Source organism: Gallus gallus, chromosome 11 (genome assembly GCF_016699485.2).
Source record: "Gallus gallus isolate bGalGal1 chromosome 11, bGalGal1.mat.broiler.GRCg7b, whole genome shotgun sequence".
Classification (NCBI taxonomy): domain Eukaryota; kingdom Metazoa; phylum Chordata; class Aves; order Galliformes; family Phasianidae; genus Gallus; species Gallus gallus.
The window spans coordinates 11605635-11618813 of NC_052542.1; the positions used below are offsets into that span (position 1 = coordinate 11605635).

Below are 13179 nucleotides of genomic sequence, written 5' to 3' on the forward strand. Positions count from 1 at the left end.
TTTGATACTTCAAAATGTTAGTTATGAGTGCATGCTGAGGAGAGATCCAAAAAGCCAGTTGGTTCTGTTCCAAGTCAAACGCAAGAAAGCCAGGGAAATAAAAGATCTAATTTGAACACTTTTTGGCAGTTAGTGTTTTGTTAAATAGTTTGTTTTTAATTGCTTTCAAAAGTGAGGGGGAAGGAGAAATCTTTTGTAATTTATGCTTCTGGAGAAAACAGCAAATGTGGGAAATCAGGCTGTTAATATTAGAAGTTTTAATGTGACTCACACAGCGCATAATCTCTGCAATAGTACGAGCAGCAGAAATGGAGACAAAGAAACAGATGTGCAAACTTCCTACTAGTTAAATCACAGCTATTTAATCAACAGCAGGACCCGTTCTTTGTTTCGTAATATTTCCTAGCTCGGAAACATCTCGATGGGAGGACGTGAAAAAGTACTGCAAGAAAAGCTCTTTGCCTCCTGCAGTCCAGCCAATCCTTCCTTAATAGAGCAACCTTTGCAAAGCTGGCCAGAAGAGTATAAAGAGAAGAGTTTGGCCACCTATAACTCAAACCCAGCAGTGTGAGCTGGGCTGAAAGCTGGGTGCCTGGCTTCATTCTCGCTTCTGCCAGATACAAAGAGCTTTCCAAACTACAGGCAATAAAGAGGAGTTATGTTCCTTAGAGCAAAGCCAACTAGTAGGTTATTAATGTAATCAGAGACTCAGATAATTGTTCTGTGGCTTCTTTTCTTACTGGGAGAAGGCACTGGTGCTCCTACAGGGGCATGTGTGGAGCTGCTGCTGGTCTCCGCTATCAGCTGGGGCTGCTGCAGGACACACTGTGTTTTGGTCGTAAAGCTGGAGCCTGGAGCTGGGGCAGAAACATGCCATCACTATAGGCTCTACTTCCTGATGACACAGAAATGTGGCAGGTAGTTTTGCAGTCCTGCCAGCTAATCTACGGACCAGATAAACCTCTTACGACAGAACACAAGGCTGCTGATAGAAAAGTGCTATTCACATGTTTCACCTTATCCTGTACTCTGAAGCATTTCCCTGTAAACATCCATGTGCAGATGGATGCTGAGTAAAACCACAAGCTTTGCCTTTTTCTTGCTTTATTGACAAGGTGTGAGCCTGCCCTAAGCATTCTTCCTGCTGCCCCTGGGGTGCAGCAGGCTAGGGAATGTGGGCCCTTGAGTCTTGCCATGTGCTGTTAGCCCTTCAGTCTGTGGATTGGTTACCATGTGAAATCATCATAGTCTCAGCTTGGGAAACTGAACAAGTTAGAGCTGGTGTTGTAGAACTGGGGGCCTGCCTGGTGGACTGAATAGTACATTTCTGTGTTCCTCCTCAGCAAATGGAAAAGTTTAGGATGAAGTCTGAATGCAGATCAGTAATAGGCTGGAACCACTTGCTAAGCAGAGTACGTCATCAGTTAAGTGGTTAGGAGAAACACTAACTTTTAAAATGCTATCCATTTGTTTCACAACATGTTGCTGGTATGTGGAATTATCACAGGGGTAGAAGAAACTGCACACAATTTCTGCTGAAATTTGTAGGTGTTTGTGTTACCTTATACTATGCAAATCTCCCTATATGAATGTAACCCTAATTTTATTAGGCTTAATTGTACAGCTCTGCAGTTAAATGTAAGGGCCTGGCTGGTCTCAGAGGCTGCTCTGATGCACACCAGCTTAGAAGAGAACTTCTGGGGGGGGGGGGGGGGGAAGCCCTGATTTATGCTAATGCATTAAAAGTGTGAACAACTTTCTTACTGATTTAAAACATGTCCCAAGTCACTGGTAGTGATCCGCATCACAGTTCTGTGGTCATGAATCATTTAATCATCACAAAACAAAGAGCCCCTTTCATGGAGAAGTTTTTCACGCACACATATGATATATTGCTAATTTTTTACAGCCAAGGGGCTGCATGTTGTCTGTTTTTACAAAGGAAAATACAAGTCACCCACAGCCTTTGAAATCTCCATTTTAGGCTACCATACTGAGGAATCAAAATGGATTTCACAGATACCTTCACAGAGATTCACGAAGTTGCATAGATTTGTGCAAGCAGAACATTTGGTCTTGATAATTTGGGTGTTTTTCCAAGCATACACACATCATAAACAGCATCAGATAGGGTGATCGCTACAGCGGCACTTGTCAGACAGTACTCTGTCATGGCGGCTGTGGCCCTCACACCACATCCTGCGGTCTGATTTGGCACATGCAGAAACTCATTTGACACCTCTTAACTTTTGTGTGTGGCAGCTAAAGGGGAGTTTTGTTACATTCTTTCTGAGCTAATGAATTAGTGCCCCTTGACAGACTAGGACTGTTGCTTTGTTGGTTGTTTTTTTTTGTTTGGCCTCCTCACTAATGTTTTCATCTTTAATGAAGAAGGTCTACGTGGACAGACCTGTAAGGTGCAGGTCAGTATTTTCCAGTCCACGCTGTGTCTATTAGTTGCATACAATTTGTACAGTTCTGTTCAGATATTGGGGGGGGGAAAAAAAAGTGTATATATATATGGTCATGGAGTTACCTAGATCTCTCTGTGTCCGTGACAGGGGAGCAGCAGGCCCACAGGCCCACCGGCCTGGAAAAGGGGAAGGGTGGGGAGATGGGAGCTGGGCCTAAAAACAGAACAGAGGCAATGACCTGAGGAGGAAAGTTAATTTACTAAATATGATATCAAGATGCAAGATAACACAATATAATGTGATATATAATTGGATTTGAGGCTAATAAATCAAATAAAAATGAGAGGGAGAGTGTCCGAAACCAAAGGCCTTACTCTGAATTGAAGGCAAAATGGCTGGGGGGCACACCCACACTGCCAGGCAGCGACAGAGAGAAGGTCCTATGGCTTGCCAGCTTTATCTTCCCTCTGAACACAAAGTCCTCTGGGGTATGTGGTTCTTCTCTTCTGAGAGCCAGATATTCAGAAAATCGGCAGCCCATGGAAGTGGAGCATTAACTCCTTAACTCCCAGTGATGTGCGTGATGTTGTGATGTGGAATACCAATACCAAAAAATCATAAAACCATAACATATATATCGATATACTTGTATGCTAAAACTCCAGGGGAAACATACAGAAAATAGACTGAAGAATGCAAAAAAAGCGATGGAGTTTACTCCACCAAATTCAAACTTAGTATTTCACAGCTGCATAATGCAGTGTTGGACTGCTCACTTGATCTCATGTTATTTGCACAGAGAAATGGTCTCTGTTTCACACAAGAAGCAATCCTGTAGCCTAAAAATAAAGCAGCTAAAAGAATAGAAACGCTTCTAGAATTAATTGACATTTTGTGTCTTTTTAGTAACTGCTCATTTACCTAAATAATTAATGCATTTCATTTTTTGTATTCTCATTTCCAGCAACGTAACATTTCTCTAGAAGCCTTTGTTAATACAGTGCCTTTTTTTAGATTACCATTCTTTCCTCTGAGGGTTTGAATCCTTATCAAATGCAAGTCTTCAGTCCCTCAGTAACTTCTGTCCTGCTCACGAGCATTGGCTGCTGCCAAGAAAAAGAGAGACCGTATCCTTGTGAAGAGTCATGCAGTGCTGCTTCTCTGCGTTGGGATGTGTGTGATCTTTCTGGGGCTTCTCAGGATTCCTAAGCACAGAACATGTCTGGACTGAAAGATGGAGTTTGCTGTACTGTGTTTCTCTGTCTCTCTTTTTAAGGAGCAAAGATCCCTTTTGTATTTAAGTGTTTTTGAAAGTGCTCTATGAGGTTCACAGTGTTTTGTAAGATAAACTTCTAGTCTCTTCGGCAGAAACTTCGGAAGTTCAAGTTGCGTTCAATTATTACTCTTCTCAGGTAAAAGCTGTTGGAGTTGTTTCCTGCTGGAACTTTAGGGTCATATTAGTACAGACTACAGAGAAAAAGAGAGAGGTTAGGAGAGCTCTGCTTCAGAACTCCTGGAAGATTTTCTGTGCAAGTTTTAATAGCCAAGTGGCAATAACGATTAAAAAAAAAAAAATACAAAAAAATGCCCTCAACAACTTTCAGATGTCACTGTTTTTCTTAGAATAACTTCAAGCTTATTTTTGCCATTGCAGAATATGGTTCTATTGTTTGATAATTTGGACAGCCTTCTTTTAGTGAACTGTTAATCACGTGTTATGAAATACACAATTTCCATTTCAACGTCTTTCTTGCAAATTTATATTGTTATACAGTTAGCAAGCATTAGTTTAAATGAGCATGTTCTAATTCTCCTTTTGCAAATGCAGCGTGTGACTGTGCAGGTATACGGACATTGCAGTATGCTGGCAGGAACTGTCCTCTCTAGCAGGAGCAGACGGGAAAAAGGAAATTATCTTTCTGGATAGATGGAGGATAGAAGTCTTTTTCAGAGGAAATCATTTTCAAAGCCCACAGCCATAAGGATGCCAACCACACTGTGTCTGGCACCAGAGTTATCTGGAAAGCTAAGCATAGTGCTCAGATTTAATCACTATATTACCCTACAAAGTTTTGCTTCATGTGTTTGTCATTACTGACTTTATTTAGTCTGAAAGACATTTTCTTGTACTTGGCAATTTTTAGAAGGTATTGCAGCATTTGGTTGTATTTGGAGACCTGTCTGCTTTAAACACTGAGAAGATGACAATTTTGGCAGTCATAGTAAATGTAAGAAGCCACTTTTTTTTTTCCTTCTCTTTTCCTCTGTCACGGTCACAGCATCCAGCTGGTTGTCACAGCTCGAGCGCAGCTGTTCCAGCTCCTGGCTGCACACCCTGCATCGGGCTGTACAGAGCCCAAAGGCTGAGCCCGGCAGTGCTATCCCAGTGACCAAAGCTACCTCCTTGACGCCAGGCACCAGCCTTGTAACTAAATCAGAGTGGGTGAAACTTGCTGGAGGTTTCACGTCATTAGCTATGCTTGGTTTCAATCATAGAAGAGAATTTAGAATGGATTAATTTAGCTACTAGCAGCTTTTTCCCTGCTTTGACTTCCTGCCACTGGTAGTTCGAAATACGATTTTGTCAATTGATGAGATTATAATGGATTTCTAAAACAGCCTTTTCCAATCAGTAGGTTTTTTTCTGTATCGTTTTGTTTTCTTGATAGGCATTTCTGTAGGCGTTTTCTGAGGTGACCACTTAAAGATAATGGATGAAAATTCCGAACCAGAGAGCTGAGGCACTTGTGGTTGAGCGAAGCGACAGGGTCTGCTGCCCTGCTATTTTGCTATCACATCACAAAGTTTTACTGTGTTTATCAAACTCCTTTAAGAAGAAAAAAAAAAAAAAAAAAGAGAGATAAAGGTATCATCAGAATTATGTCAACACTCCCCCTCAAATCCCAAATTACCTGACAGAGAATGTATTGCATTTTCTCCTGTCTCTCCAGGAGCTGGTCTATAATACTCTTGTGGAAAATGATGCTATGTTTTGCTTTCCTCGGTTTTTGTTACTTGTAGATAAGACTAAATAATAACTGACCTTCATCTAACAGCTGCAGCAACTCAAACTAGCTGTGTGGTCCAAAGAAAAAGTCTGGTAGTGTTGAGATTGGAGAGCTAGACACAAACTGGTGATACATTTAATGGGCGTAACTGAAATTGTGAGTGACTTTAAGTGGCAAAATTGAACTGAACTAAAGCACATACAAAAAATACCTAAGAAATGTTTTAGGATGTGGCTCTTAATTAGAAGTTTGTAAGAGTGGAAGTCCGTAAAGTAGTCCTTTTGTGTTTTTCGTGTGCTGTGGAGGTTAGCAATAGAATTATTTCACGTTGTACTTGGAATCTGGCATCGGGTGAGAGGCAGTCGGGGTTTTGATGACCCTTACCCCTTCCTGTACCTGATCTGCTCTGCAGTTCGTGGCTGCTCTATTGACATGCACCTTGACATCAGCAGCTACAGCCTTTTCTCTAAATAAAATGGAGCCGCTTCCAGTGAGGCGCTCTGTCTCCATAAGTCAGGGAGGCCTGAGACGTTTCTGCTGGATTGGGCCCCAATTTTGTCATATTTTGTACATAATACGATGCTTAGCATTTTTAGACTAAGGATTAAACAATGAAAGCTGTGAAGAATTTTAATTTACTCAGGTATATTTTGGTCATTAACTACCGTGTGACTCCAGTAATATTTTTGTTTGATTATTTACTATTAGGAACAATAGAGTCTTTGAGAAAGTACTCCTTCCTTTAGCATGCCACAGGCAGTAAGCATCTTTTTGTCAGTTTTCACAGCGTTTACAGTGAGGCTGTTAAATTCTTACCAGCTGAAATAACAGAAGTCTTTCTTTTCTTTTTTTTTTCCCCTGTTGTTGTACTGGATGAAATGTAAAGAACAGGAAACAAAGGAGACATAAGAGAACCTTTCAGGAGATTTTGATCAAACCATCAAGTGTCCAAAAATATTTTACTCAGTTGGAGCTCAGTGCTGCTGTGGGAGAGAAGGAGAGGAGAATGCTTATCAGCTGTTCTGTGGAAAGATATCTTGGGCTTATTAAGTGTTGATTCATGTTTTTCATTTCATTTTACATAAACTGTGTGTGTGTATATATATAATTCACCAAGATTATTTTCTGGGTTTTATTTATTTATATCATAAATAGGTTTGTGCGTGTTCTATACAGAAAAATGTATTTTTCCTGTCTATCCATTGCTCTATATTACTCATATATCCCTCCCATAATGGAGTAAATGAGATCACCTCTGAAATAAGTCTTAAAGTCTTCTGCAGCGAGGAAAGCATGTGCTACTTCAAATATGTCTGTTGTTTATTAAACCTTGTTGGTGTTGAGTTGAAAAAGATTTTGTGTAGGTCTTGTAGTTGTTGCTTTCACGCTAATGACGAAGCTAGTGTTGCACATTGGCAATTATATTTCAAATCAGAATTGTGATTTTGCCTGTGACTGTAAATCTATGTAGCTCAGGTTCCAGGGAAACCCTCCTGATTTGTGTCTCAGGCTTGGAAGACATCTCTTACTTTATGCAGAATGTCAGAAATCATCATCAACTCTAATTCCTCTAAACTGTTTTTTTTGTGTAAAATTTTCTAGGAGCTGTGGGTGTGCTTTTCATGGGCCACGAGAGGAGGTGAAGCAACCTGCTTTGAAGAGTGGAAAGGAGCGCTTTGCCTAGTTTGGAAGACTGGTGACATGAAAGGTAAGAATTTGGAAGCATGGCACTGTGTAGTGTTTTATTACTTTTGATAACTGTATGGAAGACATTTTTTGCATGTTGAAATTGTCTGTTTCTTCAAATGAGATGCAAATCTAAGAGCACTTTGCTTTGCAACCCTACATGCTGGAAGAGGTCTCTGCTGTGCTTCGGCACTGATGAAAGCCATTCTGCACAATTCTCAAGCGGCGGGCCAATGGGTGATCTGTTTTACTCCTTGTACATGTAGTTGTGGGTAAGAATGCACTGAAGGCCCCTACATGAGACAACAAAATATTACTGTGCTGATGGAATAATTCCTGAGACTCTTCTGGCCCTATTTATGAGATGCAATCTCAGAAGAAGGGAAATAAGGGCAGGTCTTTTAATTGACCACTGAGCCCAGCTTTGTAGGAGCTGGGTAAACACTGGAAGCTGGTAAAGCTGCTCTACACAAGGCTGAAGTTAGAGGAGCACATAGTGTTGGTTCTATTTGTTTTCTGATCTATAGAATTCTGTGAAAAACGCAGTTCAGTCATGCCTGGGGAATGTGTCTGTTAATGCTCCATTAATATTTAAAAAGCCAGTCCAGTCCTTGGATTGTCAGTGTTCTCTTTTCACATCTGTTTCCTAGCAAGTAAAACCACTCTCTAAGCATGGGGTCTGAACATTCAAAGGTTTTAAAAATGAAGCCATTACAGAACTAGAAATCTAATCCTTCAGTTAATCACAGTGAATATTTGAAGAAAGAAGCTATTGGGTATCTGCCTTGCCTCGCTTCATATGAGCGCCAGGAACAATGCACATCAGGAAACAAAATACATGTAAATCGCTGCAAATATAAAGTTGACCAAAGCTGTATTTCTTGGCATTCAAAGTACAACTGGGCCTAATGGGTGCTCTTCGACTGCTGGAAAACGCTTATTTGTATTGAGTGAGTGAGTTGTTTAAGAAGACTAAAGTGTTATTTTTCTGGCATGGGGTAGGAGGCTCTATGAGGCTTTTCCTTCTACAGTGGTTGATTTGTGTGAGCAAATAAAGTAACTTATTTCCTCTGCCTCTGTGTTCCTGTGTGGATCATAGCTGTAATGGCAAAAACATATTTATTTCTGATATTCAGACTAGGAAGTTTCTTCTTAGGGCCTTGATGATGAGAAATTTGTGGATTATGCTTAACGTAGCTTGTATGTGAGATGTGTAGGAGAAGGCTTAATATGTTTTGTCTCTTGATATCTTTCTGCAAAATGGAGAGAAGGCCAGTGCTTCCACTGTAGGAGCACAGATATAAAATGTAATTCTGAAAAAGTGAGAGATAGGTAGCAAGGAATTAGTCTTTAAAATGTCAGGCACCGGAGTGTCAATGTGTTACATTGAAATCAAATGTTTTCATTACTGTTACTGTATGTTTAAAAGAGGTTTTAGAGTATATACTTTAGGAAATTAGTATTGTAATTTTTCATTGCTTGCACACGGGTGTTATAACCTGTGCGGATGGACTTAGCTAATATTTGTGTAACTTCAATTTTGTGCATTAGAAATGAACTTGCTAAGTTTGTGTTTGAAGGTTTTGCTTGCACGTCAACATAGCAGAACTGAATATCTGGAGTCGGGCAGACTGCCTGTCCTGGGTTTGTCTAATGGCACTTCCTGAGCATTTGGTAAAAACGTGGGGCTGTGAGACTTTAGGAATCACCTGCTTTTTTTGAAATGAAATGCATTTATTGGATGGGCTTCCTGTAGGTGTGGTATATATTTTGCCCACCACGCTTCCCCAGTTTCTTCTGCTTTCTTGCCTTGCTTTTAATTTCAGTAGCCTTGTTGTTATGAAAAATAGTGCAGTGGTTAGACAGTAAAAGTTGGGCCTGGTGAAGTGCAGCGAAAGCAGCGTTGTTATGCCATGAGTTGAATGATGATGAGAGTAAAATATTTCACTTCTTGAGGCTCACAGATGCACAAGTAAATCTCAAGAGATGTATTAATATGCAACTGTAATTTGTAATATAACTCAACTAAACGTAGACAAATCCATTTAATGCAGGCCTGATAAGATTTTTTTTTTTCAGTTTTGACTGCTTAAAGTGTTGCATGCACCAAAACTGATGTGTCAAGATAAATGCATATAAGTTATTTCCCTTTCCTCCCCCTATTTATCATCACTGACGAGAAGAATAAAAGACTGTTATATTTTCCTGGATCCTACAGTTTTACTTTGTTTTATTGTGACATCTGTCGCACAAAAGTTTTATCCTCTTAAGCATCTTACAAAGAACTGCCATTTCATGATGAGGACTTAATCTTTGATCATGACATATTTTAACCAAGATGTGTCATTTAGGCTCTGTATTTTCTTCAAAACTGAAGAACTATTGGAGGTGTTTACTACTAAATAGAACTTTGGGGAAAAGGAGTGTAATTTTTTGTGTCATGAAGGATATTATGGTGCAAGTAGGAGCAATTTCAAAGGAAGCAGAGAAGAGGAGAGGTATAAAGCCTCAGTAAGGAGAGAAAGTGTGATTCTCATGTTATATGGTTCCATGCTATATTGGTTATTTATTTATTGATGTTTGTCTCACAAAATGGCAACTGTCTCATGTATAGAAGCTTCATAAAAACACCAGTACGGACTTAGTTGTACAGCTCTGAAAAATACATGGCCAGACTGTGAGCTCAAGTGCGAGGAACTTCCCTTTGTGCTAAGGAAATGTCACCTGGGTGAAGTAGTGACAACTTAATACTTCAGTTCATGTGATATGACAAAAAACATCGTGGGTGCCATTTACTTCTTCATGAATCAGAGTCATTGGTTGCTACTGTGTTTCTTTTGAATCACGTGAAAATTAAAAACCTGGATAAGCAAAATTTATAAATGAAGGACATTTAAGCCCTTACAGTTCTAAATTCAGATGTGATCTCTTTTTAGTTTTACGAGATTCAGGGCCAAAAAGATGAGATAGGAGATGAGAATGACGTGGGAAAGGAGATCGCTCCCCAGCATCACCTTCAGGCGTGATTTTGGGTTTTGGTTCTGGTGTGTGTAGAAGAATGGCTCGAGTCAGTGCAGTGATTCCTCACAGTGGTTCAGTGGAATTCATTTTACTTTTATCTGCATTTTGGAAACTACATCATCTATGTAGAAACACACACACAATTTTTCAAGTTACTTTTAAAGTAGTTTTGGGATAATGAAACCTGAGCGTCTTGGATCGTGCCCGTTCCACACATAAGTGGAAGGCTATGGCTTTTTTTCTTTTGAATGAAGGGAAGTGTTGATAATAGGCAGAGTACGCATGATTTCTCCTATAATGTAGACTTACAACCATGGAGAATGCTTCCTGGATGTTCTCCTCTATTCATCAAATTATATTTTATGTCACTTAGGTTGATTCTTGAGCTGTATGTGCAGTATATTATCAGAAAGTGCAGGAGAACTGGAAACCCTTAGGGAGTTCCAAGGCCAGTTACATGGTTTCCTCCTACAGCTTACTACTTGTTATTAATGATGAGCACAGCACCTGCTTAGACTGTCTGCTAGCTCTTGCCCCTTCACTTTCCATGCTAAACAGAACTGGTTTCTAATGAAGGCAGTGCCCAAGACCTGCACTAACTGTGCTGCTGAATAGGTGTAAGCTCTTTATTAATCTGGAACCATAACAACTTAGTTACACAAAGCAAATGGATTTAGTGGAGGCTTTTTAGAGTATTCTGCAAATCACATACCAAAAAAGAGGAAGCAGAAAGAAAATTTCTAAAGGAGCAGAAATTCTGCCCCAAGCCTCTGCCCCTCACTGTGCTATGGTAACCTCCCAAATCCCACCTGGGCAAGAAATCACTTTCCAGTTGTTTTTTTTTCTGCCTATTCTCTCCAACTTTACAGCTACAACCTCCCCTGCTGCATGCCCTGTACCAGCCTCTGTTTCTGGTGTGGCCTTTTGCACAAAAGTGGAGCATAACTGTGAAAGCACCTCCATTGCAGAAGCTGCTGTTGAGGATATAGAATGCTTGCATACAAGGCTGAAGTATCCAATGTCCTGAGACAAAACTCTGACAGAAAAAGGTATTTAGGGAAGCAGTGGTAGAATCAAAATGGTTGCACTGTGTAAACAGAGAAGTAGATGTGTTTTACTGAGTAATTTAGTATTTCAAAGAATTATGGAAAGGAAAAATATGGTAAACTTAAGTGTAGTGGGAACTTACTGTATTTTTTACCTGTTTTTCCTCTTAGATTTGAATTTGAGAGCTGCAGATAGAGGTTTTTTTCTCACTTCCTAAGGTTAATACGGATTCTCTTGTAGTGTCTGGTTATTGATCCGTGCCTCTCCCTGCTTTATCAGATATTTTGATTGTCGTCTTGCTCGTTCACTGTTAAGGTTGCAAAATAAGGCTGCAGTGTATCGTCCTATGGCACAAAGGAGTCAAGAGTATTAGTTTGCCTCTCATTTTTCCTCTGAAAGCCATTTCCATGCAGTTCTGTTTATTTTTTCCCCAGTCTGCTCAGGTTTCTATTTTTTTGTCTCCAGGGCGGAGGGTTAAAAAGACTCTCAGCATGAATTTACCATCAGCACAGCTGACTTCAGTTCTTCAGAAGGGCAAGTACAATGAAATCTGAATTAAGATCTCTAATTAAGCAGGCACACCATTTTGGAGATGCTCGTTGTGGCCAGTGGTGGTGATGTTCAGCCTTGTAACAGTCTCCTCTCTTTGAAGCGCGCTCAGTGAAGGGCATGTTGTAATCTAAGATTTGTTAGCAGAAAGAGGAATATTCATTAGAATCAGCTTGACTGTGACCTATGCTTTGTATTTCTTTTCATAAAACGTTTCATTGTTGATGAGATTTCAGTAATTTATGGTAATGTGATTTGTGAAGTGATTGGAAAGTAAAGAAATTTGTGGCCGTGTCTGAATGACTGAGCTCAATCTCATGATCAAGTACTGTGAATGTCTGAACTTTGGATCTTATTGTGTCAGGCCCATCCAGGCAGCAGGTAATTTTCTAATGTTAATAATCCACTTCCTTTCCTATTTACAGTGTAAATTGCTGACACATCTTCCTGAAGGTCTTTTAAGAGAGGAAAATATTAGTGATATACAAAGTATTATAAAATAATGACCCTCCCAAGCAAAGGAAGGGGGTGGAGGGGGAACACACTACAAGGTTATTGCCAAGTAGAGGCTATATTGAGGCTGCATTGCTGTGAAATGGTGCTGCCTTCTGTGTGTGCTTGGATATCCCCTGAACACGGGGAGAGGAAGAGAAGACAGGGAAGGTGAGCTTTGGGGACAGTGTGATCTGTCGGTTATACCAGAATTGGCCCTTGATTAGAAGAGAAGGAATGCACTTCTTGAGGATGTCACAGCTCGCTGCTTGTGGAATGAAGTGGCAAGGACTGTTTGTGTGAATGCCTTTCATGTGACCAGCATACAGTGGAGGTGGTGCTGGTGGGGCACTGAGCCAGAGCTGTGAAAATGGTTCCTATGCTTTGCAAGAGGCCCATGGCATGATTTCACCTTCCCTGCAGCACTCACCGTCAGTCTTGACATAGTGCATGCTTTCAATTAATTATTTTTATTTTTCTTTGCTCAAATACAGTATTTAGCATTTGCTTGTATTTCAAACACTGAATGAACTGTATCACACTACTATACCTTTCTGCAGCTATAAGGCTGGTTATGGAGAGTAGTGTAAGAGAAATGCACTGGGACTTGCTCAGCTTTTTTTGTGAGCTTGCTAGGATCCATGGATTTTCTGAGTCAGAGGTGATATGTTTGTGCTTAGCAGTCTTTGATAGTTACTATAATACATTTGTTTCCTTAGTCTCAGAGAGCCTGTGAGAGCCCTTGTGAGTTCTGATATAACAGAGAAGAAAATGCAGATCCTGGTTAAAAGTTATTGATTGCTTAGAGGGCCTGGAATGTCACTGCTTATTTCCATATGAATAAGTTGTTAAGTGTCTATCCATATGTATTAATCATTGATGGAATGAAACAAAATATTTAAAATATGTATTTTTAGACTCAGCTAAATTAGCAATGTTCATAACATATGTATGCATTCTTG

At 40.1% G+C, this 13179-nt stretch overlaps 1 protein-coding gene across 3 annotated transcripts in view; it reads left to right on the forward strand.

The window, feature by feature from the left end:
• CDH11 (cadherin 11) overlaps positions 1-13179 on the forward strand; it is a 271884-nt gene that overhangs the window by 33317 nt on the left and 225388 nt on the right. For all 3 annotated transcript variants that reach the window (XM_046899483.1, XM_046899477.1, XM_046899481.1), the window contains exon 2: positions 7025-7130. The gene's annotated coding sequence lies outside the window, so the exon portion shown is untranslated. The remainder of the gene's footprint in view (positions 1-7024; positions 7131-13179) is intronic.